At 37.4% G+C, this 22577-nt stretch overlaps 1 long non-coding RNA gene across 1 annotated transcript in view; it reads left to right on the top strand.

Moving 5' to 3' along the window:
* Positions 1-22577, top strand: part of LOC137624907 (uncharacterized) — a 481276-nt gene that overhangs the window by 394685 nt on the left and 64014 nt on the right. The window contains exon 2 of the long non-coding RNA XR_011040783.1: positions 10406-10488. This is a non-coding gene — a long non-coding RNA (uncharacterized lncRNA). The remainder of the gene's footprint in view (positions 1-10405; positions 10489-22577) is intronic.

The raw sequence follows: 22577 nt of genomic DNA, 5'->3' as shown, positions 1-22577 counted from the left end.
AACTGCCGTATTCTTAAACGTTTCCATGTACCAAAAGAAGCCTTTCGTGGCATCACTGCATGGCCCTAATAGTAGTATTTCTTTGATGCCACGAAGAGAATCCCTTGATACGTGTGATCGTTTAATAATGCGGCGTACGTGAATTTAGTGGGAGGATTGCACCACAAGGCCACTGTTTAGGTGTTGCAACACTACTAACGCCTCCTGGGAGTAACTCTTAAAAGTAACCTTCCTGCCAAATTAGGTTTCATTCGAGTTATTCCAAGACTAAGTTCATATCCACGTTGATGCATTCTATGGCTTCGGATGCGCAAAGTGAGACTCGCAACGATTGTTGAAAGGTAGATTGAGGATCAAGGGTATATCTGAAGTGGAAGATCATGTGGCACTTGTTTTGGAAAATGGTGGGACTCGGGAGGTAGATGGACTGAAAGGAAATGATGGAGAGAAATATGGGAGAAAATTAGTTTGTGAGTAAATGAACGAGTATATCGCGAAACATTCTTATTTCTTTATGAAACTGTCATGAGAGAAGGTAGACAGGTGTGTTAAATTAGAATAACAAGGCTGGATAGAATATATATATGTATATATATATATATATATATATATATATCTATATATATATATATATATATATCTATATATATATATATATGTGTGTGTGTGTGTGTGTGTGTGTTTATATATATATTGGGTATATTTGCAGTGTAACAACAAAAATGCTGATTATATATCGAACGTGATAGGGGGGAGCAAGGTCACTAAAATTGATAGAGAAGATATGGTTGAACAAATCGTGTTTGTAAATGTATTCGTACAAGTAGATAGACGAGTTGATCGGAAAAGAAGGCAAGTTTCTCTGCAAAGCTATTTTGAACATTTATAAATCTAAACGAAAAAATGCTTTTACTGTTCATGTCAGAGTTTAATTCTCTTAGGTAAATTTTCCTTTCTTTTATGGAGATTGGTATTTTAATCCACAGCTCATTCACGATAACAAAAGTTGGAGCTGGTTAGCTGCTGTCTTTGCCAAATAAGAATCGCTTTTCATATCGTAATAAGTCTACCAGTGTTGTAGATTTGAAGGCAGCTGAAATGATTTGGTGGAAAAATTCAGTTTCCAATTACAGAGAAAAAACTATGAAAGGATTATCTGAACTCTTTCATTTACTGTGATAATTTGAAAGTTAATGATGAACAAAATACATTCACTAAAATGTGATCACGGGTCAAAGAGTAGACTGTAGGCTTGTGTAAGATATGGACATTTTATGGTGATGATTATTATAAGTAATTCTAGTCCTGGGAACCTTTTTGACACATATGTAGTTTATTTAAATACATGGGCTGAAAAAGTGTGTGTATATATATATATATATATATATATATATATATATATATATATATATATATATATATATATATATATATATATATATATATATATATATATATGTATATATGTATATATACATACACATATATATATATATATATACATACATACATACATACATACATACATACATATATATACTGTATATATATATATATATATATATATATATATATATATATATATCTACATATATAACAATCTCCACAGGCTCTGTTGTCGGCACATTTTCAATGGACATTATCTTAGTTTTACTCATATTAATTTTCAGTTCTACCTTCCTGCTTTCTCCATTCAAATCTTCTGTCATCTTTTGTAATTCCCCATTATTCACTAAACACAACTATATCCTCTGCAAATCTTGAAGTTGTTAAGGCATTTCCATTCATATTATTTTCTACATTTTCCTAGTCTAAATTCTTAAAAACTACTTCTAAACATGCTGTGAATAATCTAGGAGAGATGGGGTCTCTCTTTCTAACTCCTTTCTCAATCGGAATTATCTCTCTATCTTTATGTAATTTTGGAATAGCTGTACTTCCTGTATAGATATTTTCAAATGTTCTAACACAAGATTCTTCTATTCCTTGTTTTGAAGGGGTTTCATTACTGCTGATGTTTTGACAGAATCAATAGCTTTCTCATAGTTTATAAATGCCATACATAGGGGTTTGTCATATTCTGTTGATTTTTCCAATAGCTGTTTAATTACAGGGATATGGTCAGTTGTTGAATACCCACTTCTAAAGCCTGCCTGCCATTTTAGTTGATTTAAGTCTAGCTCTCTTTCAATTCGGCCTAATATTTTACATAATACGGAGAGTAAAATAATTGTGCGGTAATTTTTCAGTCTTTTGTTTCCATATTTTGTGAATTTGTATAATAATAATTTTTTCCCAAGATGTAGGTACAGAGCAGCATTCTTGCTGACATATGGTGTAGAGTTCAGCCAGTTTTACCACTATGAAATCTCCTCCATCTATTATTAGATAAGTTGTTAGGCCATCTTCTTTTACTGGTTTGCCTCATTTTTTACGTTTTAATGCTTTCTTTACCACTTCTACTGTTACGTTTGGTAACGGCTCAGGTGTTTCATTATTTCTATTGGTGAAGCTATTTCTTTCTCATATAACTATTCTATATTATTTTATAGAAGTCCTCTGCCATTTTTATCACTCCATCTCTATAGTGGATAATATTTCCTTTTTCATACTTTAAAGAAAACATCGGTTGGCGCCCTGTTTCAAGTCTTCCTTTTCATCAATTTGATGCTTCTTTCTTTCTTTAGTGTTTCCTCAATTTTTTTTCTGACTGTGTTTATGAATATCTTGGGGTTTTAGTTTATTTATTGCCTTGGATAACTCTGCTAATTTTATTTCATCTCTTGAATTTTACCCTCATTTTCAATATTTTCTTTATTAGGTTTTTGGTCTTTTCTGGTAGTTTTCCTTGAACTTGTTTAGGAACTCTTCCACCTATCTCCTATGCTGATTCCAATACAAATATTGTTAAATTATTGTGCATTTCCTCTTTACTTGCTTCTTTTTCATCATGTAGCTAGGAGTATCTGTTTTGTATCGCTAAACTCAACTCAGCAGATTGGTTCCTTATTACAGTAGTGTTTATTTTCTTGCTATCAATTTTCCTCTCTTTCATTAGATCTATAAAAATTTCCTTCTCACCATTCTATGATCGCTTGACTTCAACTTGTTTAACACCATTACATCTTTAACAAAATTGACTTTTTCATTGAGATTAAAATCTCTCTCTCTCTCTCTCTCTCTCTCTCTCTCTCTCTCTCTCTCTCTCTCTCTCTCTCTATATATATATATATATATATATTATATATATATATATATGTACATATATATGATGTATGTATGATATATATATATGATATATGCATATATATATGTATATAGATACATGTATATAAGACATAAATACACAATGTTGCATTCTTCGAGAGTTGCTAACAAGTTTTGTTAATGTGCATATTTTACATACACCCCTCCCACTTTTGATAGAGGAAAGAAATTTGTTTTGGTCCTGTCGCAAGGATGCTGTTTCCTGGGTGACTTGGATCTTTCGGGGCTTGATCTAGCGATGGTGATCTCATCCCGTTAGAGAAGAAGCAATATTGGTAGGAGGATGAACCCTTTCTGGGAACGTGATGAAGATGACAAAACCGGTGGCGTCTTAATTGCTTGGGCCGTACAAGGAATGAATTTCTCGGGTACATTCTGGTGATTGGATTCTTTGTGTCTCGTCTCTGTTAATTGTACTTCATGGCAGGATTCTTTTTTCGGAATTTACTGTATATTAGAATTAAAACTATCTCTCTCTCTCTCTCTCTCTCTCTCCTCTCTCTCTCTCTCTCTCTCTCTCTCTCTCTCTCTCTCTCTCTCTCTCTCTCTCATGATAGCGTGCTTTCTAAGTCATTATTAAGAAATGTAGGACAATGTTCTCTCTCTCTCTCTCTCTCTCTCTCTCTCTCTCTCTCTTTGTCATGAGCTTTCTAATTCCTGATTGTTTGTAGGTCTGGGACATTGGAGACCGTTGGCAATGTTAACCAAAAGACGTTTGCGGTGGCCTGCTGGTGACCTTTCCTTGTGATCGCCAGACTAGGGTTCGAGTCCTGGTCACACTTGTTAGTTCCTTTGTTCGCTCCAATCTCACCATTCCTTTTAGCTAAGGATAAGGTGTTTGGGGAAGCCTATAGCTCTACCTCCTAAGTCAGCAGCCATTGCCTGGCCCTCCCTGGTCCTAGCTTGGGTGGAGAGGGAGAGAATATGTGGTGATCGTATGTATATATGGTCAGTCTCTAGGGCATTGTCAAAGTCCCTTGCCTCTGCCATTCACGAGCGGCCATTAAACCTTTAATGCAAGTCTTTAAAAGGGAAATTTCTGTTTCGTTCAGAAAACTATCAGATATTTTATCGGATTCTCAGAATTTCTGTTTTAAGATTTCGAAATTTTTTAAGACGCACAGATTTACTAGATAGAATTTAAATGTCGATTTATAGCAGATTTAGCTCTTAATTTATTTTCTATCTCAGTATTTATTCGTGCCTGCTCTTTTAGAGTTGAGAAGGGGTGGATAATCTCCTCCTTTCAATAACCATGACATTGGACCACATTTGTTTCTTTCTATAATGATAATTCTAATTCCTGATTATTAGCAGATCTACAACATTGGACACTTCCGAGCCAGATCTTTTCATTGAATTTGTTTTTAGTGTTCTAGGTGTGATTCTTGATTTCGAATTCCCTTTTGAGAAACGTATCCGGTTTGTTTCTTCTTTAGCTGCACAGACAGTGACATTTAGGAATTCTTTCAAGACTTTTAGAGACTTGTCTACCATTAGGAAATGTTTTAATTCGTATTTTGCTATGTTTTCAATATTGTTCTATGTTTGGTCTTCAGTGGTGGACTCTCATCTTTCATTATTTGACAAAACCTTAATGTCTATTAAATTCTTTATCCCTGATTCGGACATCAGTTACATAATTCTGAGGATCCATTGTATTCAAGTCCTCCCAGATGGATTACAGTATTAGGTATGCAGTAAATTTTAACAGCCTGGCATTTCCTTTAACAAGACTCAATACTACACAGTTTTCTAGAAGTTATTATTCGGATATTAAACAAATTGTAGAATTTCTTAGTATTGTCTTTTATGCACTAGTTTATTTAAAATCATTATATTCTAACAGAGAGTGTTTTTCTGTTGATGTTTTCTTTTATTTATTATCGTGAGAAAAATAATATAAAGGGTGGCATATACAGTAGGTTACCTGTCTTATTTATCCCAGTCAGTGGATTACCTTAACAGTATCTGCCAATTGAGGCTGTGACACCAACTGATTGTTCTTATACGACTCCTTATACTGAGGAACCAACTTGATTTTTACCCTAGTATTTGGATTTGGATGCTTCCTTTTACTTATGAAGGTTCCATAAGGTCGCCATACACCATTTCAGCTGCCGAGACATTCAGGGTGTTTTTAGAATTAGCTCTTGGTTCCAGGAGAATGCAGGGAAGCTGAGTAAACCAGTTTGAATCACTGCAGCAGACATACAAGGTGCTTTGGGGGTGTGATAAAAACGTTCAACCATTCCGTTGGCAGAAGGGTTGTAGGCAGTTGTCTAATGTAGGGTGATGTCCTGGAGATTTTCTTATGATATCCACAATTGAGAGGTGAAAGTGGTACCCCTGTCAGAAGCAATATGCTCAGGGTTACCAAATCTTGCTATCCGCCATGAGAGTAAGACAAATGTACATGGGGCTGATGTTGCAGTTTCCATCCGAATGGCTTCAGGCCGTGTGCAGCGGTGAATGATGATAAAGAGGTAACGTCGCCGTGAATGTGGGCAAAACAACGTGGAAGTTGAAAGGTGTCCGCCCCTGAGTTAGTGTGTTTATATACTTATGAGGTTTGGCGTGAAGTACAGGCGCAGACCAAATCCTTAGCATTCATAGTAATGCCATGCCAAATGAACTTTTTCTTCAGTAGCTGTGCAGTAGAACGGCGACAGGGGTGTGAAAGGCCATGAATGAAATTAAACTGCTGTGGGCGCATTGGAGCAGGTATCTATGGTCGTGGTCTACCAGTACTGACGTCACAGAGGATGATGGCATTGAAGTCGTCATTGGCGACATCTTCCCAATGGAGGGATGTGCAAAATATCCTACATGCTTAGTACTCTAGATCTTTTTGTTAGGCTTCTGCTAAGGCATTGTAATGCAATCCCTGGTGAATGGCTGCCAATGTGTTTTTTTGACAGGGCAAAATGCAAATGATGAAGTGCGTTCTTCTAAGAAGGGGCGAAAATGACGGACAGCCAAGTGCACCGCCAGCAATTTTGGTCAAAAGTAGAGCACTTTGGCTGGATTCGGCCTTGGACAGTTTTCTACTGAAGAAGGCCAACAGGCGGGGGGAGCCATTGACAACATGCTCGAGTATTGCACCAATAGTGACGTCGCTGGAATTGGTGAAGAGGAGGAGAGGTGCATGTGGCAGGGGAAAGGTTAGAGCAGCAGCGGTTGATAGGGTATTGTTTGTATTGCAGAAGGTCGCTTTGGGAAGGATACCAGTGCAGGTCCTTGGGTTGCCCTTGATGGATGTGTAGAGAGGGGATAAGTTCGTCAGCGATGGCTGGTAGGAAACGGTTGTAATAGTTGATCATGCCCAAGAATTCTTGCAGTGCTGTGACAGTTGAGGGTATGGGGAAGCTATGAACAGCTGTTACCGTCTCAGGGAGTGTATGAACTCCTTCAGGAGTAATGTGCTGCCCTAAGAACTATACATCATTGGCGCCAAAGGTATACTTGTCCTATCAGACTTCAAGGCTGTTCTGTTGTAGGCAGTCGAGCACGATGCATATGTAACGGAGAAAGAGAACTCAAGTATGTTGTCCACGTAACATACACAGAACGGGAGGTCCCCTAAGATGCCATTCATTAAGAAGGCCAAAACAAGAGTAATTGAAGGTGTATGTACCAAAGGGGGTGCTGATGGCAGTTTTGGGGATGTCTTCTGGGCTTATAGGCACCTGATAATACCTCTTCAGGAGGTCGAGCGTGGAGAAAACCTTCACTTTGTGCATTGTGCAAGTAGGAGGTCACGTCGGCGATGATTGGGAGTGAGTAGTGATCTGGTTCTGTCTGTATGTTCAAATACCTGCAATCCCCACACACACATGGAGCCATCTTTCTTTAGGACGATATGTAAGGGTGACGACCACTGGCTTGAGGCCTTTTGGCAAAGGCTCATTTCTTTCATTTCGGGGTTCGTATGTTTAGTGGCTGCCAAACGATCCTGTGCCAGACGCCTGAATCTTGATATGGTGATACACACCGTGTTTGGCGGGAAACATGGGGATTTGGCAAAGTTCTATACGGAAAGCTTCCAGGTATGACTTGAGGAGGTGGGCATAGGCATCTGTTGCTTCGCTGATGTGGAGGGCAAGGTCGGAGGAGCAGCTTGAAGAAGTGTTGATGAGCAAGAGTTTGCATTGGCAAACCGTTGGTGAGCAACATCAACTAGGAGGTGGAAATGGGAGAGGAAATCAGCACTGAGGATTGGAAATATGAAGTCAGCGATGAGAAACTTCAATGGTGCTTCTAAACGATAATGTGTGTTTCATACCCGTGGGTGGGTATCATAGATCCGTTGGCCGCTACTAGGCGGTCTTTGGTAGGGTTAAACAGACTACATCGTATCTTGGAGAGTATCCTTAGGAGAAGAGAACGGCAAGCTCCTGGCTACCAAAAATTGCAAACCCATACCTGCATCATGTAAAAAGATTAGTGATGGGAGGCCATCATCACAAGTGGTGGCCTACTTACACGTTTTTTTTTTGCCAATGATAAACGTTCACACATTTCATCGCAGCAGCCGTGAATCTGGATTGGTAGTAGTATAACTGCGGCCAATGGGTGTTAGTAAGTGGCTGTTGAGGTAGTTGATTGGGGCGTGAGCGAGTGGTGGCATTGTCACCGCTCCGGCACGTCACTGGGTGGACGCCTGTGTCCTACCACATTCACGTCAGCTTAGAGTGATGTTGAATAGTTGTCCTCTTTATCAGGAGTGGAGGTTTTGAAGGTGGTGAAGTGGCTGTCCATAAGGGCGTCGAATTTGGTCATTAAGTCTTTCACAGGCAAGGTATTGACATCGAGGATGGCAGCGAGTACAAGTTTGTGTAGGGGTCGTGCTCAAAGGGCAAAAATGTAGGTTCTCTTGCTGTGGAGAGCCATTTGCGGTAGGTTGCAGGCGAGCGATACTGGTCATTTCCCTGAGATTGAGCTAAGCCTTTTGATCCCCTAATGGTTTCTAAGAGAGCTGAAAAAGTTTGGCTATACAGGCGGCTGGTGATGGCGATACAAGTACTGCTTCAGGAGGTATGTTTTGATGGCATTGTAAGCTATTCAGTGTGTCTCCTTGGTTGCTAAGCTAATCTAAGATTCTGGGAAAGTATCCTTGGGGATCGCCGCAAGAACATAGTCTGCTTTGGTGCTTGAGGGAGTCACGCCCTTAATACGAAACTGGATCTCAGCACGCTGAAACCAGGCGAATGTCTCGGAACTGGTGGAGGGTGGTAGTTTCATGGGTGTGGCGTTGGTGGCAGAGCCAGGGTTGGGAGGTGGCTTCATCAAACTGTAAGACGCAACTGTTAGGGGTAAGGTGGGGGGGGAGGGGGGAGCTGGACACTCCGGTGGTCTTTGTGCAAGTGAGCTGTTAATTGATAACTGAGAGGCGAGGTGATGCACCTGAACTTTATTAAACAATCATCAAGTTTATATATAAAGATTTGCAAGCAAGAACGTCACAAAAATTCAAACAAAATAAAACAGGAGTTAGCATGCTTACACAGTTTGGTCTGTTAACAGTGCAGGGAAGAGCAAATGATAAAATAATAAAGCAAAACCCTTGATGCGTACGAGGGTGTATGAAACACGTGCAGTACTCATGAGAGAGAATAGTGCTTGGAGAGATCTTGCAGACAGCATGAAAGACAATATTACGTGGGGAGACCATGCATGTAGTATCAAAGATATTATTGCTTGGAATGACCCCACATACAACATGTATGAGAATATTGCTCGAAGAGACCATGAATGCAACACTAAGAGAATAATGTTTGGAGAGAACCTGCTTGCAACATTAAAGAGAATATTGCTTGGAAAGACCCCACATATAACTTGAATGAAAATACTGCTTGGTGAGACCTTACGTACAGTTTGAAAGAAAATATTGTATGGAGACACATCACACAGCATGAAAGAGAATAATAGTCGGAGAGACATCAGATGCAGCATAAAGAATATTGATTAGAGAGACCATGGATTTAGCATTAAAGAAGTGGCTTGCATTGACATTGCATGCAACATGAAAACGAATATTGATTGGAGAGACCTTTTATGTAGCGTTAAAGAGAATATTGCTTAGAGACTGTGCATGCACCATAGAAAAGTATTGTTAGGAGAGACCTCGCCAAAATCACGAATGAGAATATTGTTCGGTGACACCTCGGATACTGTATGAAAGAGAATATTGCTTCAAGAGACGTTACATATAAAGGAGAATATTGTTTGGAGAGAAATAATATACAACTTGAAATAGAATATTGCCTGCAAACATATTTTCTTTAAATGGCGACTTCTTGCTTTTTCAAGCAATCTTGTTCATGTTCAATTATTACCTCCGCCAACGAGGTTGGAAGGAGGTTATGTTTTACCCCGTGTTTCTGTGTGTTTGTTAGTGAACACCTTCCTGGCCACAATTTTAATCGTAGAATAATGAAACTTGCAGGGATTAACTGTTATGCAAAAATCTGAAAATTATTAAATTCTGGAAGGTTAAGGTCTCGGTCAAGCAAAATGTCCAATTCACGTAATCAGCCATAAGTTTGGACATCGTCGCCACAAAGACTTCAAACTTGGTTAATATTTGAGGGTATGAAAATCCACGCTAATTAATATATGTTAGCATCGAAGGTCAAGGTCGAGCAAAAGGTCAAATTCCAGTCATCAATCATTCGGCCCCAATTTTAAAAGTAAAGTAGTGAAACTTGCTGGGATTTCAAACTGTTATGTAAAGAGCTTAAAAGATTACATTTTGGAAGGTTAAAAGTCAAGGCCACGGACGAGCAAAACATCCGTATCACGTAATCAGCCGTAAGTTTGGACATCGTTGTCACAGAGACTTCAAACTCGGTTCATATTTAGGTGTATGAAAATCCACGTAATTAATACATGTTAAGGTCAAAGGTCAAGGTCAACCAAAAGGTTGAGAAATAAGCTGTCGTGATGGAGGTCTGTGTTGTACTGAGAGCCCTCCAGTCATGTTCATTTTAACTTTTTTTATTTTTTCCTTAGCACTTCTCTCTTTTTGAAGGTGGTGGCCAAAAAGTAGGAGACTCTTCTGGTTCTCAGCAAGCCTGTACAAACTGTAATTAATCCCATACCATCTTCACTCCAGATTCTATTTTTATATTCGCAGGTGGGTCGAATGATGTGCGGCTGCCAGAGATCAAACCAGGGTCATGGTGAATATGAGCTTTTGTGTTGCATTCTAATAATGAGGTATGCCACCCACGCTTGTTTATATATGTATATGCGTGTGCGTATTCATGCACGCTTTTTGAAATATTGATTAGATGTCGAGTTTCGTCTCTATAACTACGAGATTCATTCGTTTTTTTTCGTTTTTTTGTGCAGCATGTGTTCATATAGGTTTTACGTGTGTATATATATATATATATATATATATATATATATATATATATATATATATTATATATATATATATATATATATATATATATATATATATATATATATATATAAAATGATATTCGTATAGATGATGACTTCGAGATTCATTCAGTTTTTTTTTTGCATTATGTGTTCCTATGGGTTTTACATATGTGTGTGTTTATATATATATATAGATATAGATATATATATATATATATATATATATATATATATATATATATATATATATACATATATGTATATATAATATATATATATATAATATGTATATATATATAATATGTATATATATATATAATATATATATATATATATATATATATATATATATATATATATATATATATATATATATATATAACGATCTTCATATAGATGTTGACTTTGAGATTCATTCAGTATTTTTTTTTTCATCTATGCATCATATGTTTCTATGGGTTTTACGATTGTGTGTGTGTGTCGGTATATATATATATATATATATATATATATATATATATATATATATATTTATATATATATATATATAATATATAATATATATATATATATATATATATATATGTATATATATATTTTAATATATATGTGTGTGTATATATATATATATATATATATATATATATGTATATATATATGTGTGTGTATATATATATATATATATATATGTATATATATATATATATATATATATATATATATATATATATATATATATATATACATACACGAGTGCTACATATCTCCCTACAAAGAACACGAAAAAGTACAAGAATTTAAATGCTGAGCTTTTATGAATTTAATAACTTTCATTACTTCATCTAGAGTCGTCTTCAATTTTTCTGGCATTTTTTTGCTGCCAAAGATTCTCTATGTGTTCAGCAATTAGTCCACTTTACAGTTGGTGTTATAGCTTGGATTTTTGCCTTGAGTCCTTTGTACTTTCCCGACATTGCGGGATCCCCATCAATACTGACTCTAACGCACTTTGACCAACCAATTTCTTTAGTTATTATAAAATCATTCAAACTATTAAAAATAGACTCACCAGTTTTGTGTTAGCAATGACTGGCAAAAGAGAAAATCTTCCTTAATTGTACCATTAAATTCATGTAGCAATGCAAGTAAATCAGCATCTGCACTCTCATCTAATAGTAAATAATAATACAGACTGTTAACCACTCTCTTCACTAGTTGATTTTTAGCACTGTCAGACGTGTGTCTTCTATTCGCAGTTTGACAGTGGTGTTTGACGTCTGTAGGTAGTAGGTTGGCCAGGGAACCAGCCACCCGTTGAGATACTACCGCTAGAGAGTTATGGGGTCCTTTGACTGGCCAGACAGTACAACATTGGATCCTTCTCACTGGTTGCGGTTCTTTCCCTTTGCCTACACATACACCGAACAGTCTGGCCTATTCTTTACAGATTCTCCTCTGTCCTCATACACCTGACAACACTGAGATTACCAAACAATACTTCTTCACCCAAAGGGTTAACTACGGCACTGTAATTGTTCAGTGGCTACTTTCCTCCTGATAAGGGTAGAAGTGACTCTTTAGCTGTGGTAAGCAGCTCTTCTAGGAGGACACTCCAAAATCAAACCATTGTTCTCTAGTCTTGGGTAGTGCCATATCCTCTGTACCATGGTCTTCCACTGTCTTGGGTTAGAGTTCTCTTGCTAATTTCTCTTCCTCTTGTTTTGTTAAAGCATTTGTGGTTTATGTGGGAAATGTTTATTTTAATGTTGTTACTGTTCTTAGAATATTTAATTTTTCCTTGTTTCCTTTCCTCACTGGGCTATTTTCCCTGTCGGAGCCCCTGGTCTTATAGAATCTTGCTTTTCCAACTAGGGTTATAGCTTAGCAATTAATATATATATATATATATATATATATATATATATATATATATATATATATATATATATATATATTATAATGATTTTCATACCGATATAAATTCACTATGTAATTCCTTACCTTCTGTCCTCCTGAAGATTTCTTCATAATATGCAAAGCATAGAAAGACTGATCAGGATTTACAGTTTATCATTTTGGATATGAATATGAGCTATTTATAACTCAGAGAGCTATGGAAAGAATAATGATGAGAATAGCATGAAAAGATAGAAAAGAGGAACATGGCTACGAGAGCAAACTAAAATAGAGACTATTCTAGCATCAATGAAAATGAAATGGACATGGGCAGGCCATATAATGAAAATGCCGCATAGTAGATGCATGCAAAGGTCAGGGTTACAAAAAAGATCAATAACGGCTTTTCACTATATAGTGATGGTCAACTTATATCTGATTTGCATAAAACTTGTGCCAAAATGTGCATAATTCAATTGTATATCTTGTGATATACAACATGATATACTGATGGCATTACCCTTGTTAACAGTTGGAGTTCAAAGAGCAGGTTTCGTCATTACGCGACCAGTGTTATCCGATTTGTTTGCATGACCAAGGTGATAAATGTGGCGTTGGCGAAGGTATGCTCCCTACCGCGTGCCCGTTCCAGTATGCGGTGTTATATATCTTTTGATTTGTTATGGTAAAATAGAATTCAAATTGGTCAACACACACACACACACACACATATATATATATAAATATATATATATATATATATATATATAATATATTATATTTATATTTATATTTATATTTGTATATATATACATGTATGAAATATATTAAATTTATATTTATATATGTATATATATATATATATATATATATATATATGTATATATATATGTATGTATGTATGTATGTATTTATTTAAGTATTGAATTAAAAGCTCAAGATAGAGACGACTGGCAGAATCTGACCGAGGACCCTTGCGTCAATAGGCGTAGGAGTTGTTGTTGATATATATATATATATATATATATATATATATATATATATATATATATATAATGTGATATATGTTGTGCATATCTATATCTATATATATATATATATATATATATATATATATATATATATATATGTGTGTGTGTGTGTGTGTGTTTGTAATATACACATATGTATGTATGCATGTATTATATATGTATATATAATTTACATGTTACACACACGCGCGCACATTTATATATATATATATATATATAGAGAGAGAGAGAGAGAGAGAGAGAGAGAGAGAGAGAGAGAGAGAGAGAGAGAGAGAGAGAGAGAGTGCGTATACAGGTAGTTTCTCAGATGTCCTCTTTTACACTTAGTATCACCACTTTTTTGAAGTAACCATCTCTGTCTAATGATCATTCCTGATCGTATACGATTGATAATTGTAGGATTTACTTAATTACGTAGTTTTGAAATTGATCAAGTCGAAGACCCAAAATAATGTATATTTAGTTGAATTATTGTTTTATAACTAGTGAAACCCCTAGAGACATAGATATATGCGTTATGGATATAGACCTCTGTAGCCGTAGTAATAACGTTGCAAGCCTTTCCACGCATTTAAACCTCCAGTTGCGGGTAATATCAATTTAAATAGGGCTACGAATTTGGGCCACAAATATATCTTGGTCTTCATTATATATTTTCTAAACGTTTCAACGCCAGATAATTTTCATAAGGAGGGAATATTTTGTTCATGCGGATGGGAATCTGACCGTCTTTAATGAAAAGCTTCCAGCTCGTGTGTTATATTTTAATCCTGCATTAGCGTTGCATGAGAAAGGTGAATATGGCTGTTAAGGAGACTTAATAGCAGCGACGAGAGGCTAAATGGGGTTGGATCAACCTCATTGTGTCACTGCATTAATTTCCCCCTCCCTCTCCCTAGGACTCTTCTTGCCTCTTGACTCCAGCCGCCCCCTCCCTTCCCCCCCTGAACTTAGATCAATAGTCATTTAACATACCACATCCAAAAGGGGGGAATTTCTGGCTTGTTGTTGTTGTTGTTGTCGTTAGAACTTCTGGTGTCTTGCCAACTCAACGTGAAGTCGATTTGCACCGACCCAATCTCTGTCTGCGACGTCAGGACATGCATTTGTGTGTGCGTGCGTCCCTGCATGTATTCCCAGGTCTCTTTGATTAGATGGTGGGTCTGTTGAATGCAGTTTGCTATTATTAAAGATTTTCAAAACGGAATATTTATCAGGCAATACTTCTATTTTTACTAAATAAATCCGTATAGGATTTTTAGGACGGTGGCCTTTATTTTTTTAGGGGCAAATGTGGGTAATATTTTCTTTTTATATGAAACCTCTTTTAATAGACGTTTTGTGCAAATTTGATAATAATGAACAAAGTCACGCCACAAAGAATCATGATTAGATACAGGGAAAGTATTTTGTAAATGTTAGTTTTAAGAAAATGTTCAGTTTGTCTTGTTAAGGAAAACGTACAATTTTTTTTCAGTTTCTGGTAAAATTTAATAAGTCTTATATGCAAGTAATTCAGATAGATCTTTAATTCAGTTAACGGCAGACTTTAATTGGGAATGTACACTTGGTGTAAGAGTTTCAAATAGATCTCTGATGCAAGTGCGGTGTGACTTTGTTGTTTATGCAAGATAATCTGTATTATTATTATTATTATTATTATTATTATTATTATTATTATTATTATTATTACTTGCTAAAATACAACTGTAGTTGGAAAAGCAGGCTGCTATACTGTAAGTCCAAGGGTCCAACAAGGAAAATAACCTATTGAGGAAAGGAAATAAATAAACTACGAAAGAAGTAATGAACAATTAAAATAAGATATTTTAAGAACAATAACAACATTAAAAAATGTCTTTTATATAAGAATTATAGAAAATAAATAAAGAGGAAGAGAAATAATACATAATAGCGTGCCCGAGCGTACCCCCAAGCAAGAGACCGAAATCAGTCATACAGGCTCTTATAGACTTAAGAATGGAATGCATGTACTGTATATATAATTGTTGGACTTTTACGTAGGGTTAGATAAAGGTGCTGGTATACATCGTTAAGTATGGAATTATCGGTATCAGGTTCTTAAACATATTTGTGACAAAAACACTGCTGGATACAAAACGCTAAGTATGCTTATAAACGTCTCTGTATTTCACTGAAATTTTATTTGGTCTATCAAGTATCTCACAATCAGGAATGCAAAAGTCCAACGTGATTATCGGTATAAATTGACACCGAGAACTGCGTTACGTGGCATTGCAATGACTTGGATAATTCTCGAACGAACACCTCTTCTCTCCTCCTCTGGGTCACTATCGATCAGAGGCTTTTTTAACGCGAAGGTTGAGCCGGGCGAGTTTTGCTCCCACTAAATATTATCAGCGTGGCGAGATTTACTTGCTGATAGTAAAGCTGTAAGTATATACATACATACATACATACATACATATATATATATATATATATATATATATATATATATATATATAATATATATATATATATACTATATATATATATATATATATATATATATATATATATATATATATATATATATTAAATCTAATGTTTCCATAAATTGGTTGAGCCACCGGAGATGAGAATAATGATTATGTATTCATTTTTTTCATCAGTAATTTTTCTTTTAGGAATGGGTAGTGCCAGAAAAAAATTATTTATGCAACACAACCTTTTCAAAAAGAGGCGGATTTCACCATTTAAATGAAAAACCAGAACAATGCAAGACCTGTATTCTTTTATAGATTAACCACTAATAAAACAATTTTATATTTAGGGTCGCTCTTGATAAAGGAGAATTATTCACTGCCTTGTGTACCGTCACTCATCGTATAGAGTGGATCAAGAGCATTTTTATCGCCAAATGTATCTCTCAACTTCTGAATCGAAGATGAACCCCATCGCACTATTCCCCCAAAATCACAATTGACACGCGTACGCATAGGGTCAACTATCCTGCTCATTACGATATGCTGTATACCTTTTTACCGTACGCCCACTCTTTCCAGGTATTAAAGATCTCTCTTTTTTTGTGCGTATGTTCATGCATAGAACAGTGCAGAGCCTCTTGAACAGCGCATCATCACTGCCAACATATTGTGCCACTCGCAATTTTATCTAGTGTACACTCTTTATAGCTGGGACATTAGGGCTATCCCGTCATTGATTTATTTATATATTTATCGTATTTTGTATAAAGAAAATGTTTTTTTTATAAAGCGACAACGCATCGCTATGAATACCCAGAGCGGTCGTCCGTTTCTACCTTCTGGTCTGGCGTTTTACCATTTGAACTTTTACCTTTCTGCCCCTTAACCTTTCCAGTGCTTTCACCCATTTTTATTCTTTTCTCTTTCTTTTTTTATATTTTGTACCTGAACCTCGTTTTAGTTGTAGGGTAGTCTGTTATTTTTCCTTTCTTTTCAGAGAATGTAAACGAACAATGAGAGAGATGCTATTTAGAGAAAGGCTAATAATATTATTACAAGAGTTATAATGTAGAGTAAATCATTTCATTGTTCGTATATCGTATTCATCGTAATGTGGGTATTATCATTATCGTGGTAATAATTATAGCCTTGCTAGGTAGCAATCAATAAACGATTCATTAACCGTTCCTAAACATCTTATGATGATCATTACCGAGATTACACTCATTATAAAAAATTATAATAGTGTTGTTATCATCTGGCTGTTATTATTGTCATAGTTAGTATGATTATGCTCTTATCACGTTTATCATAATAGTACTTATTATATTGTTATCATCTCCTTAGTAGTCATTGTATGACTACTATAAGTAAGCTTAGTATCATTATAGTCATGATAATGACAAGCTTTCAGTCATCATCATTTGCCCTTCCAAATACTTCAGCCATTATGGTAAACATAAACGCAATTATGGTAACAATAAACGCAATTGTCATACGAATCCACGCCTTTTTATCACCGTTTGTTGTATAAATTATTTTTTTTCCCTAAGAAATTACCTACGTCTGGTTGACGTTGATCAAAGCTTGTTAATGTTTTAGCTATGGAGGATGTAATTTCCATTACTTTATTATTCAGAAAGTAGTGGACATTCTCTTTAGATATGCATAGTTGCTACTTATTACTCTCTCTCTCTCTCTCTCTCTCTCTCTCTCTCTCTCTCTCTCTCTCTCTCTCTCTCTCTCTCTCTCTCATCTGAATAAATTCAAGTTTGAACGTAACCTGTAACTTTACATCCATTGTACTGTCTGCTTTACCCTTTGCGATTTCCATTTAAGGGGGGGGGGGGGTGTTCGCTCCAGTCAGAGTTACCTTCCTTGATGTTATTACGCCAGAAAACTTCGAAGTAGTCAGTCAATGTTATCTTCACTTTATAAGCCTATATATATATATATATATATATATATATATATATATATATATATATATATATATATATATGATAAAGCTGCTGTGCTCATGCCCCATGCAAGAATGGTGATTGGGCTATAGTGCACATGTATTTCATACACGCTCGTACACGGTAATGCTCTCTCTCTCTCTCTCTCTCTCTCTCTCTCTCTCTCTCTCTCTCTCTCTCATAATAAAAACCTGTTTAAGCTTGCCATTGCATGTTTCATATTTTTAGTTTTATGTTATTGTTACCTTCAACCGTTTGTATATAGGCTTGTTATCTCGTTTGAGTAAAACCAGTCAAGTTCCACTCGTCTTTATGTTAAGATCCTTATCAGCCTGCAACATTGGTAATCACAGAGTAACCTGCTGCCCATCCCCTTCCTGCTCACGATGACGATGCCAAATGACCCTGAATTTTCTATCCACGCCGCATCAATGAAGCTACCGCCTTTCGTCAGTAGAGCAACGTTTGCCTAGTTTCAGTGCGCCCAAGTTCAGAATTTGCATCATGGGCTTGACTCGTTCAAGCAGCAAAGCGAACTATGTCATTGTAATGATTCTCAATGATATTTTCCCTGAAATCTCCGCTTGCCTTTGCGACCAATGGGACACCCCAATAGAGTATGACACTCGAAACATACCTCCTGGAGCAGTACTCACTATCGACAGCCACCCGTGTCACCAAAGTTTTTCAGTTCTCTCAACAACCGTTAGGGGACCAAAAGACTTTGCACCCCCTAAGGGAAATGACCAGTATCACTCATATGCAGCCTTCCACAGACTACTCTTCTTAGGAAGTGAACCTACTTTATCCCCTGTAGGTATGAAGCCTACTCGAACCTGTATGCATCGCTATCCCCATTGTCGGTCCCTTTCCCATGAAGGACCTGATGACCATAGTCAACGCCCGTATGGACAGCCACTTCACCTTCAAGACCTCAATCAATGCCTCCACTCCTTAGAAAAAGGACAACCATTCAACACCGACCGAAGCTGATGTTATGCGATAGGACACAGACGCCCTCCACGTGACATGTGGAAGCAATGACAATGCCGTCTCCCACCTACATACGCCGCCCCTCTAAGCCTGCTGACTTCTGCCTGGCAGCTGCCAACGCATATCAGATCACCACCCATGGGTACGAGACACTTGCTTTATTGTTTGGGAGGGCCAAATAGCATTGGAAGTTATTTGTTTGCCGACATAACATTGCCAATTATCGGTTTGGATTTCCTTGCCCATTTCCACCTCCTGGTTGATGTGGCACATAGACATTTAGTCAACACACTCATATTCCTCAACACCTCTTCAACCCTCCCCCTCCAACCTCTCACTCCACATCAACATACCTACTGATGTCTATGCCCAACTCCTCTCGTCGTACAAGGAAATCTTCCTAAAATAACTTTCCCTAACGCCCTCTGTTCCTACCAAGCGCAGTATATATCACCATGCCAAGATGACAGGCCTATGGTGTTTTCCAGATTCAGGCATCAGGCCCCAGATCGTTTGGCAGCTGCTAAACGAACGTTCGCAGAAATGGAAGAAAGAGTCCTTTGCCAAAAGGCCTCAAGCCCATAGTCGTAATCCCTACACATCGTCCTCAAGAAGGATGGCTCTCTGTGACCTTATGCAAATTACATGTGTCTGAACATGCAGACGGAACCGGATCACTGCCCCCTCCCCAACATCGCTGACATTAGCTCCTACTAGCAAAAAGTAAAGGTTTTCTCCACTCTCGACCTTTTGAAGGGGTATTATCAGGTGCCCACAAGACATTTCCGAGACCGCCATCACCATCCCCTTTTGCATGTACACATTTAATTACTTCAGTTTTGGCCTTTGTAATGCAGGACCGCTTTTCAACGCTTCATGGATGGCATCTCAGGTGACCTCTCCTTCTGCGTATGTTTTGTAGAGGACATGCCTATAACAGATTGCCCTTGTAGACCAGTACGACAAGTGTATTTTTGGCGCCAACGAAGTATTGTTATTAGGGCAATGCATCACTCTTGAAGGCGTCCACCCCCTCCCTGAGAAGATATCAGCTGTTAAGAACTTCCCCACACTCTGGACAATTAAAACACTGCACGAAATCTTGGCCATGATAACTATTATCACACGTTCTTGCTAGCCATCGCCACCACTCTTGTCCCTATCTATGCCTCCCTCAAGGGCAAGCTGAAAGACTTGAAGTTGGGTCCTCTTAAGAAAGTGGCCTTCTGCAATGCATAGAATACTCTATCAATAGCTGCATCTTCCACTTTTCCAATAATACATGCCCCTCACCTTCTCTTCAGTGATGCCAGTGACGTCACTATTACTGTAGTGCTCGAGCAGCTGGTCAACGACTCTTCCAGCCCATTGGCCCTCAGCAGATAACTGTCCAGGGTGGAATCCAGCTGTTCTACCTTTGACTGCGAATTTCTGATAGTGCATTTGGCACTCCGTTATCTTCGCTACTTCTTAGAGGGTACACCCTTCTGCATTCTCACTCCGTTATCTTCGCTACTTCTTAGAGGGTACACCCTTCTGCATTCTCACTGACCACATGCCTCTCATGCACACCTCCACTCGGTAGTCTCTGCCGTGGCTGAATACAACTGCATCCTTCAACATGTCTCTGGTAAAATTAATCCCATTGCCAATGCCCTGTCAAGAAACACATTGAACTCCATTCGCCTGGGATCCGATTACAATGCCTTGGTAAAAGCCTAACGAAAAGATCCAGAGTAGCAAGCCTGCAGGACATCCTTCACTTCCCTCCATTTGGAAGACATCGCCCTCAACGACTCTAACGCCACCCTCCTCTGTAACATCAATACTGGTGGGCCGCACCCATTGATACCTGCCTCCATGCGCCGACAGTTGTTTGATTTAATCCATGGCTTCTCACATCCTCACGCCGATCTACTGCATAGCTACTGAGGACAAAGTTCACTTGGCACGGTATTACTAAAGATGCTAATAATTGAGTCCGTGCCTGTACTTCATGCTAAACTTCAAAAGTACATCGACACATGATATTGCAAACCACAACATCTGCCTCATGTACATCCACCTTACTCTCAGGGTGGATAACTGGGATTTGGTATCCCTGAGCATATTACTTTTGACAGGGTTGGAATAGCTATTTGTTTTATCTTATTTGTTGATATGGCAACAATAATGTTACAGTACTTACAAATATAATGGAGTACTTGATCTTGAAGGACCTATTTTTTCCCAAGAAACTTTTATTTTTTTTTATTTTTACTTTCGTTGACATGTTATAGTATTAACGAGAGTAAATTGGTGTAACGACACAAAAAACGTTCACAGTTAAATTTTGGAGAGAGACCTGAAGAGAAAAGGGTGTATCGAAGCCGCATACTGATGTCATTCTTATCATTATTGCAATGGAAAGTGATAAGAAATGATCGACTCGAAGGCTGTTCTAAATAGGTTTATATTAGGAATAAAAATATGAACCCCTAAATTATTGAAGTAATGCTACTTTACCAGAAAAGAAGGTTCAAGCTTATTATTTTAGCAGAAAGGAAGGTTCAAGTTTGTTATGAATGCCGTCTACAAGGGTAATGTGTCAGGGGTTTGTGGTCACAATTTCATTTGAAAATATGTAAAGAGCAGGAAGCTGTTAAAATGATATTGATAGAAGAAAATAATAGCGGCTTAGGAAATTTTTAAAGGTAGGCCTCAGGGTAAGGGTGAGATTTAAAGGTTTAAAGGCCGCTCATGAATGACATAGGCAAGGGACAGGCACATTGCCCTATCGAGCAGGATAATGCCATAGAGACTGACCATATATACATGTGATCTGCGCCCGAGCCCCCTCTCCACCTAAGCTAGGACCAAGGAGGGCCAGGCAATTGCTGCTGATAACTCAGCAGATAGACTTGAAGACTTCCACAAATCCCCCATCCTTAGTTCACAAGGATGGTGAGGTTGCATCCATCGAAGAAACTGAAGAGGTTGAGCGGGACTCCAACCCCAGTCTAGCGTTCACCAGTCAGGGACGTTACCACATCGGCCTCCACAACCCTGCTTTTTGAGATGATAATATTATTTAGGTAGTATTTTCAGAAATAGAACCACAATTCTTCTAGACTTTTGAGGGTTGTGTGATATTTGTGAGAGTAATTTAATGTTTTAAGATCCGGGTATTAGACTGACCGCAAACTAAGTAATACCTATATGTTATAGACCAATGAAGAGGTACTGAGGGATGGAGAATATGTAAATCAGGTACATTGTTTGGAAAGCTGACACGAATGATCCAAGTTACTTGCATGATAGACTGTTGGAGCTAAGCCGGCGGTAGAAAGGTAAATAGGTTTTGAGAAGTGTGCATATTAGTATCCCATGCATTCAATCCTACACATCCATTTTACCTGTTACTTAACAGAAAAAATGCTAAAATAAACACCTGTATGCTCATAGGAGGTTTTTATGTACATTAGGATTTATAATAGTTTTTCTTTTCTTTACATCACAGGTTAACAGGATTATAAATTATGATGGCAAATTTAGAATGTAGATGGGTATGACGGAAAGCAGTAAGGGTGATTGCCCTCTAATTG

Source organism: Palaemon carinicauda, chromosome 31 (assembly GCF_036898095.1).
Source record: "Palaemon carinicauda isolate YSFRI2023 chromosome 31, ASM3689809v2, whole genome shotgun sequence".
NCBI lineage: Eukaryota > Metazoa > Arthropoda > Malacostraca > Decapoda > Palaemonidae > Palaemon > Palaemon carinicauda.
Note: the sequence above shows the minus strand (reverse complement) of the source record. Positions and strands in the feature narration are given on the sequence as shown.